Raw genomic sequence first — 18,710 nt, 5'->3', positions numbered from 1 at the left:
TTCATCACTCTGAAAAGTGCAAACTCATGGGGGAAGCAAATCCTTTTCTGATGAATATCTATCAGAAGAGGAGAGAGAAACATACTGCTAATGTTCCTGCTTTTGTTTCTAGTAGTTATTAATCTCTGCAGGTGAGATCATGTGACTTGGTATTTTTAGAGAGAGAGAGAAGGAGAGGAAAAAAGGAGGAAAAGACCTTAAAATGGCCTTTACAGAGAAGCCCATCCCAAAACTTGCTTGACCTCTTCTGTATTAATTTAGGATAACATTTAACTATTTTTATGTTGAGCTGTGCTTTGGGTAACTATGTAAGATTTTTATCCTGACAGTGGAAACCTATAATTTTAGCCTATTGAGCTTTTGTCATGACTTCACCTTGAACATAAGATGGATCTGTTGGCTATCAGCAGCCTAACTCTACTGCGGTTAAAATTCTGAGGTTGGAAAGAGATATGTTTCACCTTTATTAATTATTCAGTACATTTTTTTAATAAATAATCTCTGCTACTGATTTCCAATAGCAGTAATTTATCAAGAAACCTCTGATGATGTAGAACATTGAAGAAAGTTCATGATGAGTGTCTTTCAAGCTTTTCCCTCTGAATTTCATTTAATAAACTTTCTTTCAAATTTCTTTTGAGGCGTTCTGTTTCTCCATTAGCTTGAGAGGAACATACCAATGATCTGGGAACATATCTCCTCTTCAGAAAAAAAATTCTGTTATAAGGAACCATTGCTAGCTACTAAATCCTTCGAGTTTTGGTGTCTTTTGAAAATAATACTCAGAAGTGTAAATGGGTGCAGTAGCAACTGTAACATAAATGCTACTTCTGGCCATTTATGGCAAGGCAGTAATCAAATGTTGAATAATCAAATTGTTGTACAGTGATAGTTGTACACTTTGCCTAAATATGAATAGGCTAAAGGAGCAGATTATGAAGGAATGCAGTCACTGGGGTGTTGTGATAAAACTAGAAAGTAAGCAGAGCTTTTTATCAGCATCAGTTTGAATATCCAGCTCTGATACTAGAGGTAATTGCTTCATAATTGTTGTTTTGTTCTAACAGTTTGTTGATTTCTGTCATAGCCCAGCTGTATTATATTTGCCTGTAAATCATTTGGAATAATAAATCTATAATTACCTCCAGCTACTTTGTTGAGAAAATTCATGCTGTAGTCTAGTGTTTGAGATTGTTAGACCATCGTATCAGAAAGTCGTGTAATTTCTGTTGAATCAGAACTGGTAACCAAGCAGCTACTAATCTGTGCCCCTAATTCTACATTGTCTGAGCTTCTGATAAAGATAACAGATTTCTAGACAAGGGGTCAGCTTCACTTTTCCAATTCATCATCTATATTTCATGTAACAGGTAAATGAAAGTAATCTTTCTGGCCGCTGCTATCCACATGGTCATTTGCTTGAATCTTTTCTACAGGTAATTCTTCTAGAAGCAAGATTTTCTCTGCATTATTCTTATGGGGTGAAGGAAGAACTGCCTTAGGTTCATAGTCAGAGATACCAGTATTATAGTAACTGCAGTGTAAGTGACTATTTGTGATTGGTCCATTGTATGAGTTCAAAAATAATGTATGACCCATCTGATGAGAAGAGCTTTGAGGTTCCATGACACCGTGCTTCTGTGTGGTTAAACAATGGCTGCACAACTGAAGGGCTATCGCTGTATTTACTGAATAATCCTGGCAGATGTTTACCTGATTCCCTTAAATCCACACAAAGATGAATATTCCTACTGTTCACTTTGTCACTGATATTGATGAGATCAGCTCTCAGAAGAGTCACAGTTTTTTAATAATATCTTCTTGAATAGCTTGTAAAGGTATTTGATATTTGTCAAATCAAATGGTACAGCAACAGCAGCATAAATATCCCAGTAGGTCAAGTTTTGATTTTGAGAATGTGTTTTTTGCTAGCAACTCTTGCAGCAATTTTTGGTAATTTTGAAACAATACACATGTTAACTATTTACATATTTGAAGCAGAAAGGTCTGCTAAATATAAAGATATTGTATACATAGTACAGAACTCAGCTGGTATGAAATTACTGTACTCATATTGTTATTTTTGTGTGCTTTCTGTTTCATTCCAAGATTTCATTTCCCAGTCATTCATGCTGCATAAATTTTAGTTAGCAAAAAAAAAAAAAAAAAAAAAGAAAAAAAAAAAAAAGAGCATTAATGCTACCTAGGGTAGCCTGGAGTCCAGCTCCTTCATCCAGTATGGAATGATCAGAAGGCATCAAAAGTTGCATTTTCATGGGGTTAATTAATCAGGCAAAGGACATGAATTAATAAGGTAGCTCACAAGTGGTAATCCAGACAGACTTCAACAGTGTTGCAAATGCATATATTCAGACAGTCTAAACTGTCCTGGTATAGCAGAACCATTAACAGGATGTATGCAATCACAGTATCGATGCATCCTGTCCATACAGAAAGCAATAAAGCTGACCATATAGTTATGGCTTAGATGAGACATTGTGTCATGTTTTATTAAACTATGTCTGCTTTCTTCAGTATTTGAACTTTATTTACAAGTAATTTTGTAGTTTATATTGCACTGAGTAGATATGCAATATCACTAAATTTTCCCTGTTTACATAGAGTTATGTTTCTGTAATATAGCATTGTAATTTTATGGGTTTTATGTTGTATCTATATGTAGCTTTTTAAACCCTGTTTATAATAGTTTATTGAGCTGAATCAAGTTTACTTTTTATTACAAATCAGGACTTATAAGTTCTGCTTTTGCTATTACCAGTTCAGCGTGACTAGCAATTCTTATGGCCCTTCATAATGTGACATGTGTAGGAAGCACTGTTCAGCTCAAGATGTAATTGTATGGGTAATTTCTTTTAGTTACTCCATGAGTTGGCTCTCTGTATTTAACTTGCCAAGGCTCCATATTCCTATGTGATCCTTATAGAACCAAAGTACTATTCTTTTGATTTTTCAAGTTATCATTTATATTGTTGAAACTTACAGCATTTGCAGTTCTTACTTTTGATGTGCAAAAGCTCTTTAATGCCAAGAATACATTCTCATATTTATCATGAACAGCAAGCATAATAAAATATGCAATGGGCCTGTGTCCATAGGCAGTGTATAACAGAATGCATTTTCTTTTTCTTCTCTTAAATCGCTCTTTGACACCAATTTCAACTATATTGTTTTCAGGTGGTGTTATACAAGTATTTAAAGGAATTACAGCATTAGCAAAGGCATCCACATGCCACAACTACACTATGAGAGTGGAAACTTAATACAATTTTGTTTTGTATGGAGAAAAGACTAGCAGGTAAAAGCTGCCAAAACAATAGCTCAGACTCAGCACACTAAATTCTTGTGAACTGTAGAAAGAGAAAAAGTCTGGATATAACTTGATAATTTACACTATTTTGCATCAATAAGGCAGATGTAAAGCTGTATCTCTTAAGCAAAATAAAAACTAACATTTAATGGCTAAATTTTATAAAACAAAGCTTGATAACCAGCTGACCCTTCAGTCTCATACATAATGCCATTAAAAAAAAGGAAAAAAACCTTTGAGAATTTTGAATCATCAGAAAATATTTTCTGAATCAGTAGATACACTAACTATCCTCTACTAAATGTTGAATGTAAGGGAAATGTAAAATAAATTCCTTCCTTCTGTGGGCTGTTAATTATTCCTAATTTTATTTAATTAATCTTTCACATGCAATTGATATAAAGGTGTAATTGAGTGAAAAGGTTCTCATTTTCTTTAAATAGTTACCAAATAATGTCTATAGCAGGCCTACTAAGTCACTGAAGAGTAATCAAATTGCATGTGGCAGAATGTAAGCTACTCACTTATAAGAATAAGGACTCAGAATAGGAAGTTTATCTTGTGTATTGTATTCAGTAATTGGAAAAGTACATTGGTAGGTACAGTGAACTGCATAACATCATCTAATATATGTGTTGTCAGTTATGGAAAACAGTGATGAGAGAAGGAAGTCACCTTTCTTTGAAGCTGGAGATCTGACGTTTAATTATGTCTAAAATCAAGTGTTTGAATATTCCAAAAACTCTGTCTATGTGTGTGTATGTAGAGATGCTTATGCATTCTATAATTTAGCATAATAAGAGTAATTTCTTACATCACCATGGAATTTCTGACATTGTTGGCTGCTATTCCTAATTCACAAAATTACCAAGCAATGCATATATCAATACCTCACGCTAAATTATGAACAAATAATATTATGCAAATCACTGCAGGTACAGTATTCTTTTCAAAGCATACTCACATACCAGTTTGGGATTTTTTGTGCTCTTGTTGAAAATATGTTGATAAGACGATAAGGATATGGCTGTGGATATGGAATATCCTGACTTAAGCAAGGCCTTTGACATTTGTCAGCAATATCGGACTGGAAAACGTTTGCTATGTCAGATGGTGGGGCTCCAGAGAGCCCTCAACAGGCTGGAGAAATGAGCTGGCAGAAACTTCTGAGGTTCAACAAATATATGTACAAAGTTCTGCACCTGGGATAGAATAACCCCATGCCAAAGTGCAGATTAGGGTCGAATGGGAAGCAGCCTTACAAAAAAGGACTAGAAGGCCCTTGTGAACGACAGGCTGAACATGAGTCGGTAGGGCGTTTGCTTGCCTTTTTGGTAATGGGCAAAGGACTAAAGTTGCAACAAGTAAAATTAGATAAAATATCAGATTACTCAGAGAGGCTGTGGGACCTCTATCCTTGGAAACATCTAAAACTCAAATAGGCAAAATCCGGAGCAACCTGTTCTCAGTTGATCCCGCTTTGAGCAGAGAGTTGGGCCAGGTGACCTCCAGAAGTCTCTTCTAACCTAGAATATTCTTGACTCTATGTTGCAACTTGTATTTGATGCTGTACTTGCTGTGCTCATATGTCTGTGAGATGTCTGAACAGCAATTCTTAAATTGTATAGACTTCATTTTCCCTTCTCTCTCAACTTTATATTGACAACAAACTTTACTGGTGCATGACTGGTTTAATGAAAATTATTTACTTCAATACATGCATTTACTATGCATGTAATACATGTTTAATCATGTTTAATCATGTTTAATCAACATCTCTTCAAAACTGGAATATTTTTTAAAAGACCTAGCTACACAGTCACAGTAGTGATCTTGCTCGTATTTTATATAGTGTGTAAGTAACTTTCCTGCTTTTACTTTTTTTCTGTGGATATATAAATAGTGTTTTCACTCTCATTTGTGTGTTTCAACCAAAATAGTGAAACAATAAAGCATATTATTGGTGAGGCTCTTTGTATTACTTATTTTGAGGTTCTATTTCTAACATATGACCCACTCTGATTATTTGTTTTACCATTTTAGAAATCCTATGCTTTTATTGTTTGGGCCGAAATTATCTGTATTGGCAAGCTGTCTTGTTTAAAACACTTATGTGCTAATTCAGGCAAAACACTTCAGCAGCTTCAAAGAAAAGGCTTAAGGAAAATGCATTCTTTTGTACACATTGAAAATGGTAATCTGGAAACCTTTCTGAAACGTTCTAGAATTCCTGTATGTTAGATCCAGTGACCTGAAATTTGGCAGGGGGATGGATATATAACCAGATTCAGTTTGTAAAATTCCAATTTGCACGTGCTTACTTGTTTAAGAGGATTTAGGTTATAAAAGCTAAAATCCCTGAGAGCTTTATCCTTATCTGAGCTCTAGCCTAATCAGAGCTTCTAGCGATACTTCTTTCCTTTTCTGGGGAGGGGGGAGGAGAGAGACATCCATCTTTAATTTCAACTTTAAAAATAATCTACTTGTAACAACTACTTTAGATGCAATTTAAAATATATTTTTAGAACTCATCAAATGATGATTTTTAAGGGTGCAAAACCTGCTCTGTCATTTTAGAGCAGACCTGGGAATGAATTGTTCTTTTTACTCTACCCTAGTTTGCTTTTGGAAAGAACTCATTGCCTGGCTCCAGATGGGAGTAAGTGGCCAAACTAGACAGTTGCAGATGAGGGACCGTGGGATCAGACCCCCCTGGGGAAAGCAAGCAAGCCACATTGATAGTCTAAAGCCATCTGAAGCCTAAGGTCTGTACAGAAAGAGATAGACAACAGCAGAACAGCTGCAGAATGGGAGAAGTTTATCACTCACATAAGAGATGCAGAAGCTGAACTGTGTATAAAGAATATGCAATGAATTGACAATTTTAGTATGGGCAGTGATATACCATATTGTATTATAATTTGACATAACATAGTATAATACTGGCTAGGGACATGAATCATAGACTAGAGAACTAATACAGACCCAGAATAGAGACATTCGGCAGTATTGTATTTACTCTCTAGGGAAATGTCAAAAGGCAATCAACAGATACAGCTAAAAAGAAAGTTAATACTGAGGGGAAAAAAATTGTAACTAATAACTGCCTGGCTTTCTGTGCTTAGTTTGTATTGCCTAACTGTAGTTGACAAATTCAAGGTGGTCTATTATTTCTCACAACTGCTGCTTTGTGTTATGTAGGTATTCACCTTCACCATTCATCTTACTCCTGTGGGAGGAGATGAATATACAAGAAAAAGCTGTGGTTACAGTTTCGGCATGTAAACAGTTTAATGGAAATTGCTAATTGTTTCTTTACAAGCTTTCCTTTTTTCTGTTTTGTGACCTTCAGCTGAGTGGGTGCTTCATCCAAAGCTTGTGATCCCTTCGTAAAAGATTTATGACCATCCTAGAGCCTCTTTTCTTTCTCTTCCTCTTGACACTGATCTGACAAAATGCTAGGGAAATTTTAGGGTGTCCTTTAAATTTTTGTGCAATATTCACGTATACCTTAGACAGAAACAAGCCAGCTGCCTTGCATCCTGACTAGACATTTAGCTCAGCAAAACTGGAAGGTTTTAATGGTGATGTTATTTCTGCTAAATTAAAATGTTGCTGGTGTAGTATGATCATACTCGGATATATTCAGAATCTGAGGCAGATAACTTATGGAATCATTCAAGGAGTTTTAATTGCTTTTGAAGAAGAGCTACAGAGTTGTTGCAGGTTGAAAGTATTGTCTGTCCTCTTATTAGTAAGAACAACATTGGTAGCTTATTAAAAGGTCTTACAGATGATATACTGACTGCAAATAAATTCCTAGTTGTCAACAGTTAAGAATTTCTGGATGATAGGTTCAGTCATCTTGGATTTAGACCTTGATCTATATATACTTGCCATAGAGCTTCCTAGTGCTGAAAAGACAGCACTATTGAGAATAGAAGGCTGACTGGTGTACGTACAAGGTCCACTTGCCTCCCATAGTGCCAAAAATTCCCTGAAATAGTCCATTTTCATTTACATGGTCTTCTAAACCACCCTGAAAGATGGCGATGAAGATGCTCGATATATTAAAGCATCTCATTTTCCTGAGGGTTTTTGAAAGCTGACCAACTGAAATGCCTTAGTCAAATAATCACAGAAATGAGTTTCCCGTGGCTTCTCATACAATATTGCATGTTTTTATCAAATCTTAGGAGTGTTTTATAAACACTGAAGACCATTTTCTCTTCAGCTTATTCATGTTGATTAACAACATGCTTACATTCTTTTCCCTCATTGAAATTAAGCTATTTAGTTAGTGAAAGAAACCCCTCTTCTCTTAAAATAAGGAATATGAATTGCTATGTGATACAGATAATCTCCCATCCACATAAAGAAAGAGAGTTCAAATATGGAAATCATAAAATTTCTGTAACTTCTGATAAATAGATTTCAGGCTTGATGGAAATGTATAAATGATTTCAATCATTTCTGCATGTAGTGACTATCGTTATTTTCAAAGTGTACAATTGCAAATTGATTGCAAATACAGCCACAGCTGCTGCTTCCTACCACTTTCTTTCCTAAAAAGAGATCTTCGCAGTGGAGGTTTAGACAGAGACATTCAGAAGAAACTATATTTTTTGTAACCAACTTTCTTCTTGGAATTATCCTCTGTTTTTGGTAGTTCTCCTACAAATATTTATTAATTATTATAATTTGTTAATTAAGGGCACTTGTTCAGATGCCATTCACATTGGTACTTCTTTTTTACCAGCCCAGCAGTAGTGTGTGGTCTGTGCAATATTTTGTCTGTTTTAATTGGAATTTCTATTGTAAAAGATAGGGCATTTAGATTAGAGGGGTTTGGGGTATTATTTCTTGCTAATGTCTAGTTTCTACAGTTCCATGCAGAAAATTAGCAGCATAATTGTCTGTTCTTAAGAATTAGATCAAGGCTGCTGAAACTGATTTCTCTATTTATCCAAAACTGTTTTATTTCTGAGACATTACTGTACAATATAGCGCTCTAGAATGTGGAATTCAACCTTTAAAATAAGAATATCGATAGCTGCATGAAATTTCCTTTAAATTCTTTAAATTAAATGCATCTTCAGTCCAACTAAAAGTCACGTACATGCAGTAAAAGCTTCCAGGAATTACTTAGCTGTACCCAAGAGCAGGTATTCCTCCAGGCTGGAATAGCAGTATTAAGGCCAGTGAATGCACCGTACCTGCTTTATGCCCCTTCTCTACAAGCCTGCTGCAGGGGAGTTATGTGAAGAGGAGGCAGCGTGCAGCTGACTCAGAGCTGTCAAGGCTAGGGAGCTGAAAGGATTCAGCAGGCAAATGGGAGTATAAGGATGTACATACACACCACAGTTTAAGAGAAAATAGTGGGAGGAAAAAGCACGTCTGTGCTGCCGTGCACCTTGCCTTCGCATCAGACAACACGAGAGAGAGACAAAGCAGCGTTTCCTGAGTGCGACTCGAGAATAAGACAGACCTTGCTGCTGATTTTCACAACTTTAAGTGAAACTTTATTAAATGGTGTAGATAAATACCTGCTGCTTTATGCAAGCAAATGTAGACTCAACGAGGCACTGGGATTTAGGGATATTTCTACAGAAATTTAAGGAAATACTAGATACAGGAGGCATGTGGAAGAGAAGAAGTCTGCTCACTTTTTTGACCTATTCTAGTAGTGGTGCATAGCTGTAAGTGGCTACTGGCCTCTAGCTGCTTTGCTCTCTTTCTGTCAGTTTAATAATCCTGGGGCAGATTGATCATTGGATTTAAAAGATTTTTCATACTTACATTTAGATTTGAGGTATTTCTGAGAACGTGTTTGCAAATTGATGAAACTATTATTAAAAGCATTAGTTTGAAACTAATGGTAGTACAGCATCAAAAACAGTAAAGAGTAAAGCTGAAACTTTATTTTTCAGTAACGTATAAAATAATTTATGTAAATTATTATCTGTTTGTTGAACTGGACCCACATTCATTTTAGTTTTATTGGAAACTCAGTAAATTCATCTTTAAAGTTGATAAAATCAACAATCCAAATAATAGACAAAGTTTTACAGTAATTGCATGTTTAAATAAATTACACAATGTAATTATTCTTATTGTTTTAATTTAACTATTCTACTAAAAATAATCTACAGGAACAATTGTATCCTTTATACTTGTTGACTGAGGCAGTAAAGAAGGTCACAAATTTGATACAAAGAACTTGAAAATAAAGTGTAATAAAGTGTTGATTAACTAAAATGTCACTGACAGTCCAATCATGCAAGGTAAAAAGAAGTGTAGATGAAGGAGTCTTCATTTCTCATCCTAGTAAGCTATATTTTCTCTTTAGATCAGGCATCGAGTCAATGCTTTTTATTTTGGAAAATATTTGAAATTTACTTTGGTCCTAAAGCATGTATTCAAAGGTAAAAGTAGTCTTATATGCTGCTGTCAAGAACTGTATTTTTTGGGGGGTTTTAAATACTGCCAAGCATGCTGATAGACCTCAGTAAACAGTGGTTTCTTACTTCTTTCTCTTGGGATTCAAATATTTCTGTTTATGTTTTTGGCTGAAATTATATTTAATACCACAGCTGTTCAACTCAGTGGATCTTTGAACATGGTAAATAGTTTTTGTCCAAGGTGAATTGTAGGTGATGCCAGGAAGGTAGTATCAGTCAGAACATTACATAAATTACACTCCAAACGTAGAAAATACTGTTGTGCTAATAGAAGTTTTAAATCATCCTAGAAACTATTAAACAATTCTAAAAGCTATTTTATAAAAAGAAAAAATATTTATAACTTACAGTGGAGAATATTTGAACATTTAATTTAGGTTTCAGATGAATGTCAAGTATTTATGTTATTTTCAGTAATTATGCATAGTTCCTTGTTCAGTTTTTATGCACAGATATCTCTCATTTTTCTCCAAAGTATGTTTACTTAGACCCCAGTGTCTGCAGACATTTATACAAATAAGTTGTCCCATGGTACTGTTAAAGCATTTGTGTACATAAAGTTCTGTAGAGAGCATTTCATTTTCTAAACCTAAACTAAGAGAGTAACTTACTCTGTTGAAGGTGCAGACTATTTTGCAAAGCCCCACAGGGCTGATTCATTAGCTGGGCCAGCTTATTGCTAGCTGTAAAGTAAACAACTCAAATTTAAAAGAAAGAACATGGTCCTGAATAATAAAAAGAAGAAAGTATGTATATCATAAAGTTCCTGAGTATCTATAATATATAATATACTATAATTCTCATGAAATATGTGGACTGTACCTTCTCTCAGTTTTGGCACTGACGTTGTCCTGGCCCATTTCTACGTGTGCTGCTACACTCTACTACTCTGGTCAATGTTAATAGCTTCTAGTTACTCAATGGACGATTCATTCCCTATCCATAAATTTGGTATCTACTAGAAAAATAGCCATGTCACATCTAAGGGTAGCTCCTTCCTACTTTTGGGGAGGTGGCGGCCGGGATTGTTGAAACCTACTGTGATCATAACAGAGGCTAAATAAATTACACTTGCTGTTCTGCATAATAATAATGATTAAGGTGGCAGTTCTGTTATCTCTCAGTAATTCCCCAGACGTGGAACATGCGGAATAATCTGTGGTGTGTGAATGAAGCAAGGGTGTGGATAAAACCTCATGGTGCCTCGCTGTTTGTTCTTTTGGCGATGACTTGCATCTTTTCTTTGTAAAAATGCGTGTGCTTTAATAGTTGCTGTTAATAGTAGCAGTTATCAATTTCTTTTATGTGAAGTAGCATATAAACATGATGATATTTAGGAGAAGGTGTCATCTATAAGGTCACTCAAATTGTTTTCTATTTTGTTTACTAATCACAGTAGCCATAACGTGGTTTACCTATGGCCTTTATTATCCGTCGTCCTAATTGACTCTAAGAAGTATCATGCTCTTGATTCATAAGTTAATTTCTTCTTTTTTTTAACTTTCCTCCTGCTGCTTTATGAGTGCTTTTTCTCTTTATGATTTATGTCCTAATGTTCACAGTAAGATACATAATTATATTACTGCTGGTTACTGGTACTATTTGAACAGAAATTGTATAAATACATAATCGTTTCTTTTCATAGCTCTTTGAATAAGCAAGTGCTTATAAGAAAGGAGATGTTAAGTCTTCCTAAAGTACTTTTCCACTGTGCTGTAGTGATCTCTTTTCCTTTAAAATTGTTTCCCCTTATAAGAATCACAGTCTTTACTTTTATTTTCCCTTGAATGATAGAAGGTTTAGATAGACAAGTTTCCTCTCCAAGCACTGACTCCAGTGCTACTCTGTCAGAATGCATTTGTGTAGTAAGTGACTGTTTCTTTTCCCCAAGGCCCATTTAGTCACCTCCAGAATATGCCTGTCCTTCACAAAGGCAGATGAAAAGAGAACAAGAACGTCCTTATATTGGTAGCCTATTTAGTACCTACTGTAGCTTTGTGTTGTCCTTTCAGTACGTCGCTGATATATAGAAAAGATACAGAACTCTTTAAGTGAGCTGCACAGAAATAAAAGAATCATTTTGAGCAGAATGAAACACCTGCATTATCTTCCTTTTTTCTTTCCTTGAAAATTAGCAAACAAAACCCTACCACAACGTTAATCTCATGTTAATTCTCTCCTAAGAGCATGAAAATTACAGGAACAAATAATTATATATGTGTCAAACTCAAACACTTGCTATTTAGCATCAAGTACCTATGATTTTTGTTGATATTGGGAAATCAGACTTTGATTGCATAATGTCTATCCAAATAATGATCTACAACAAAATACTAAACTGTCAAGCTAGTATATTTCCTTTGTTTTAACATAATAAAAGAAGGTAGCACCATGATCTTTATATATGTAAGGTACTTTAATCTCTGAAAGTGGTGAAGCCGCGTTGTACAGCTTTCTGAAGAATAATTCCTTGTAATTATAACTTATGTAAATCATTACACAATAAACTGGGAACAGTTTTCTCAGTAAAATATACATAGCTCTTTAAAACATAATGTCTTACCTTCTCTTTGTATGATACAGATACTTAAATATTCCTTGCCAGGCTTTCTCAATTCATTTGGGGCTTAGAAAAGCCATATATAATTTCAATGGCTTTCAGGTATTTCTTGTTAGAAAATATGTTGGTAGTTTTAAGCTTCATTCTGTGCATTGGGACCAGCTACTTATCAATTTTGCATGAACAAAATTTCCAAAATAATAAGCCTCTCAGACAACCTCAGCAAGTTAAGGTCTTTCTACAAAAAGGCAGAACTTTACCATGAGAAGAATTCATGCCTCTCTGCACTTTTACTGTCCTTTCATGTCAACACTCTTGTGGCACAGGGGGCTTCGAAGGAAAACCTGAAGTCACAGAGTATTTTGACCGCTGCCGAATGCCTCCCCCCTTCTCCTTTCGCTAAGCAAAATGTTGGCCTGCGGAGAGAAACCAGGGTGGGGATGGCAGGGAGGGAAAGGTTTATGCTAAAAGAGTAGGCACATCTCTGCGTGTTGTAATGCTAATAGAATTTCTAACAGATTTCCATACTTACTGTGGAGTTGTGAAATAATTTTTGAGAACAAAAACTAGCTGATTTTTTTTTTTCTTATCTCAAAAGCCTTAAATCTGAAAATGTCTTGCAGGATTAATTTACAAGAAGTTTAACAAAATGTGCTCAGAGATGTTTCTTTTAGAGGACATTACAAAAAAAAAAAAAAAAACAGGCTGATGGAAATAATATTAGCTTATGTTTGTTTCTCTCAGACACAAGTGGCAATATTGCTCTTTTGAAACATGCAATTATAAGTCAGTGTTAGTGACCATATTAAAAGAAAACGCCAGCATCACTATTTCTTACTGTATATAACGTGAACAGCTAATTAAAAAAATCATGAAAAAGGATATTAATAAATCAAAATGTAAAAATATAAAGTAACTAGAATAATACAAAACAAAAATGTGCTTAATCTATAAGGCTATTTTTAAATTTGAAAAGGAGTCATATATAGAAATGACTTCTTCCAAAGACTTAAGATGTCTTTGTCTGACTTAAGAAGGACAGTCATGGAGGAAGAAAAAAGCAGACTGATGAGGAAAGAAATACACTTTCACATGAGGATTACTAGTACATGGATAGTCTTTGTCAGAAGTTAAATAAAAAGTAATTACCAAAATAGAGTACTTTTGTCATATGGTGAGACTGTGAAGGCAGAGTAAAATTAATGTGGACCACTGCTACAATTTCTTTATGTTGCATACACTAATTTTAAAGGCAATGTTAGACTGCTGTCTTCTATTTTACTCAAACAAAAACAAAAACAAGAAAAGCAAAAAACCCATATATTTATTGAAAAAAATGCGCGTAGAGCCTCAGCTCCCCCAAGGCACTGTGAACTGATGTTCTAATTTGAGACACTGCTGTCTTTTCTTCTTCTTCTCTTCCTTCCCCACCCTCCCGAACCCTCAATTTCATGTCTGTTCTGAAGAGGAGTGATAACAGTAAAATACTGCTGTATTTATCCTGACAATCATATTTTAAATATATGTACTTCTAAGTGAAGGCTTTTTTTGAATCTGGTGAGATATGGGCTGAATTCATACTTTGCTTAACACCCTAGCAGTAGTTACAATCAGCGAGCTGATGGAAAACATTTCCATCTTATTACAAGCATTCTTCTGCTGTGATTATGGTGAACATACTGAAAATCTCAATTTGCGAACTATATCGTGGTGATTGGTTTCCCTACTTTTTAAGTACATGTTATATTTGTTACACAAATGGTAAAAACTTGTTTTGTTCTTTAGAGTAAATCCTAATATTTGTTGAAATAGCTGTTATCTGGAATTATTAATCTATTAAGAAGGATTAGGAATATTATTGTGGTACTGTTTCTATTTATTTTATTAGAGTATTTGTCTTAATTAGTTTTCTAAGTCTAATAATTAGTCTTAAAGTCTTTTTGCATTTAAGTATCCTGGTCAAGGTCATGCTGAAAAAATTAAGGTCACTAAGGATTCAGATCTGTGACACCTTACCCTCTGCTGTAAATCTTACCCTTTTTTTGATCCGCATTAGTCTCATATATGCTTATAAACTGATTTAATCTTGTGATCTTCAGTTAGAGTACTTGATGTATAAAAATTAATAGTGTCCCCCACACAGAAGGGAACCTAAGATTGCCTGGGCCTAGAATTAGACAGTGATTAAATTAAAAATAAATAAATAATGTTTAAGATAGGAGACAAAGTCATTATGCTTACAGATGTGGTATTTTCTTTTAACTTGATTAAGGTTTTAATTATTTAGGTTTTATGAAAAAAATAACAACTTAAAGATTGCAAGTTAACTAATACATCTGCTGTTTGTGTTCCACTAGTCATAAATATTCGCAACGAGGGACTAGTGTGAGCTTACCAAGGAATGAGTCTTTGCTGGCCTCAGCATCTAACTTCTTAAGAGTCACTGGCACAGATACGCGATGCAGGGAAGCTGAAACAAAGTGGTAGAGCTAGCAGTAAAAGAAATGGATTTGGATATGAATATCATTAGCCCCTTTGCTGACTCCAGACAAAGCTGAAATAGTGTTCTTTCCTGAAATCCTGGTATTGAAAATGGGGTTGTCGGACAGGAGCCCTGAAAGCAGCAGTTTTTATTCCTGTCTGTTTTGAAGAAAGTTTGTTACCATTCTTTAAGCAAGTCTAAAAGTTACTTGTGTTTCAAACCAACAAAAATAAGTATCATTTCTGCTTCTTGCTAGAACTGAGTAAAGACACAAAAACATCTAGTTTCAACTTCTGAAATAAACTGATGCTAACATGAATCTTCCAGAGAGTATAAAAGTGATGTAAAGCAAGGCTTGAAGGAAGGATTAAAGTAATGAAGGAAAGATTTCCTGTAAATGTAAATGGATGTGGAAGGGGTTTATGGATGATGTATTTAATTTTAAACTGTCATTCAAATAACATTTTGTTTAACTTAATTCCATTTAGAAAAGAATGAAATATAAGCCTACGGATGTAATCTCTCAAGTGCAGCATCTCATAGTACAAACAGTATTTTTTTTCCAACTCCTGTCAATAAATACATCCCCCTAAGAGTTTTTTTGACTAGAGAATCAGTTCCTTTAGGTCTTCCTAATAGGGAAACCAGGGAGAGGACAAGATGAACAAACGCATTGCAGCAGCTTAACTCAGCCTTATTTAAGCCTAATTTATTTAAATTAGACAAAAAGCATGGAAACTCTTGTTACTTAGGATAAAATAGTAATTATAGAAAATCCTTGGCCCAGCTACATTGATGTAGCAGCCCCTAAAGACAATAAATATGAGTTGTCTAGCATACATTATCTGAGAAAACTATGTTACTTGAAGTAATCATTTTTTGGAAAGAAGTTTATAGAATGCGTTTCTTTTCCCGAGCAGAATGTGAAGGGCCATAGGCACTTAGGCACTATGTTAATCCTATGACCTACCAGAAAAGCCTAGCAAAATGTTGTGTCTCCTGGGCAATGAAAACCTGTATAGCTTGTAGGTTTGATATTCCCACTCTCATCACCATTTAAAACAGGTGGAGTGGGTTTGTGCCTGGATATGGATATTTTATATTGTGTCTTCAAGCCAGCTTTAGCTTGTATTAGAACTGTGTGTTTTGGGGAGCATCTGAACATGTTTCTTTTAGTCTTTTTTTAATTATGAATCGTATTTGCTTCTTCCTAGGAGTCTTTGGACAAAAATAAAGAAAGCAATAGCAAGTGCTGATGTTTTTTGTGTTTTGTTGATTTTGCTTTTCCTTTAGTCAAAAAGAATAAGATCTTTAAATATCTACAATAAAATATGAACTTTTTATTTTTCCCCAGTCTTTTCTGTCTCAATTCTTTGTTGAAAATTAATATTCTTTTTTTTACCGTATTTTATTGTATTCATGAATAATTGAAATATTTGAGCAATGTGGTATATGATGCTGACAGTATGACCATATATACTTTGAGTTAAAATAGAAACAATTAATTGCTTTATTACTCATTGTTGAACTATGAAATAGTGGCAGTAGGACCTTCAGAGATAATTTTTTCAAAATACAGTTTCGAGATATTTATTGTTATTATTATTATGTGTCATAAATTAATTTTATCTTAAGACTTTTGTCCCTTCTGTAGTTCAAACTTCTTAGGAAAAGATTTGTGACAGTTGTGATGGAGAAGGAGAAAATAATTTTGGACTGAATGTTTGTTGTCTATATAGTCATAGATTATGAATGAATTCCTAGATTCCGTATCTTGAGCACAATATTTTCTTGGACTTTTTTCTTATGGTGTAGTGGTGTGGAAGGAACATTTAAAATTTAAGCAGTCAGGCCATGTCTGAGGCTCAGTTTCCACAAAAGTGTGTCAATATGAAACAAATAAAATGTGGGACTGTTGCTGGATGGCATGTGTAATTTAATGATGGCAGATACAGATATGGCTAAGGTATATGCCTTATGAATGCCTTCTTTGCCTCAGTCTGCACCAACAAGGTCTCCCAGGCCTCTGTGCTTAATGGAAGGGTTTAAGGTTAAGAACTACCTGCAGTGGAAGAGCATTGGGTCTGGAATTACTTGACTGGGAAAATTACCTGGGACTTGATGGGCTGTATTCAAGGGGGCTGAGAAAATTGCCAGTGCAAGACTGCTTTCTAACATCTTTGACAGATTTTGGAGATCAAAGGAAATCCTTTCTCCACCTGGAGAAAGTTTGCACCCATCTTCAACAAAGGCCAGAAGCCTTTGGAACTATATGCTGATCATTCTTCAGTTCCTGAGGGAATCATGGAACGAGTCCTCTTGGAAGCCATTTCTAGGGATATGAAAAGGAAGACAACACTGGGAATAGTCAGCATGAATTTTTGAAGGGTAAATCACCTGACCAAGCTGTCTGCTGTCTATGATAAATCACTTGGTCAGTGGACAAGGGGAGCAGTGAAGGTTGCCTATTCCAGACTTATCAGGGCTAAGTCCTGCTAGGACTTTAGTCCGCCTAGCTAGGACATAATGCCATGACTTGGATATACAAGAAAACTGTGGAGACAACCAGATGAGTAAGAAAAAGCCATATTGGTTTAGTAGGCTTAGAGGTTAGTGGTAAATGGATCATTCTGTACCTGGAGGCCAGGAACAAGAAGAGTACCACAAGAGTATAATTTGGGACTTGTCCCATTTAACATCTTTGTCAATGACTGGGAAGAGGCTGTGGTGTTCACCCTCATCAGGTTTGCAGATGACACCAATCTGGGAGGAACGTTTGATAAGCTTGATGACAGGGCTGCTATCCAGAGAGATTTACACAGGCCAGAGGAGTAAACCAGCAGAAGCCCTGTGCAGTTCAACGAGGGGAAGTGCCAAGTCCTGCACCTGGGAATGAAGAACCCGTGATAACAGTAAAGGCTGGGGAATGGCTCTGCAGAAAAAGCCTTGGGCATCGTGGTGGGCAGCAAGAATATAAGCCAGCAGTGTACCCTGGCAGCAAAGAGAGCAAAGAGCGTCCTGGGCTGAATTAACAGAGGTCAGGCCAGTAGATTGATGGAAATGATTATACTCCTTTACCTGGCACTCATTTGGCCACATCTAGAATAGGTTTTGAGCACCCTAATACAAGAAAGAGATCAATATATTGGAATGAGTTCAGTAGAAAGACACTGAGGTAGTCAGAGGACTTGAGCATGCCCTATGAGGAGAGGCTGTGTGAGCTGGGGTTGTTTAGCCTGGAGAGGAAGAGGCTTTAGCAGGACCTAATAGTACCTACCAGTCTTCCACTACCTAGCCTGCTAGTACCTACAAGGAGGTAGGTTATCAGGAAGACAGAGCTGGTCTCTTTACAGTGGTCTCTGGTGGGAAGATGGGAGACAATGAGCAAAAGTTAACAAAAAAAAGATGTTCAGAGAAATGCAATTTAGAAAATCCCTCCATGCTTTTAACTTCCAGTGAAAATTCAAGGTAATGTATTGTTTTATAAAATAAGGCTAAAACAGTTTTAGCTATAGATGATCATTCAGCTATTTTGCAATCAGGTCTATTTTATGTAAAATGTTACTGGAATATAGACAATTTATGCATATGTGTTCTGTACGTGTGTGTGTACATATATGTATATATGCGTAAATGTACTTGTGGCCTCCTTTTGACTTTGAAGAATTCTTTTTGTATCACTATTCCTTTTTTCTTTCCTTTTCCCTAGTTTGTCATTTTAAACTGTATTTGAATATGGACTATGTTTGACATAGTGGGATACTGATCTTTGTTGTTAGTTTTAAAATCTCACATACTGCAAGTGATATTTTTCTTCGTGTTATTGCCAGAAATTTTACAAAATAAAATAAAATAAGAATATTTTTCCCCTGGTCTTTT

The 18,710-nt window shown here is 35.4% G+C and overlaps 1 protein-coding gene across 3 annotated transcripts in view; it reads left to right on the top strand.

The window, feature by feature from the left end:
- The window catches only part of CSMD3 (CUB and Sushi multiple domains 3), a 683,676-nt gene that overhangs the window by 381,087 nt on the left and 283,879 nt on the right, over window positions 1-18,710 (top strand). The window lies entirely within an intron of this gene.

Source organism: Rhea pennata, chromosome 2 (assembly GCF_028389875.1).
Source record: "Rhea pennata isolate bPtePen1 chromosome 2, bPtePen1.pri, whole genome shotgun sequence".
NCBI lineage: Eukaryota > Metazoa > Chordata > Aves > Rheiformes > Rheidae > Rhea > Rhea pennata.
Note: the sequence above shows the minus strand (reverse complement) of the source record. Positions and strands in the feature narration are given on the sequence as shown.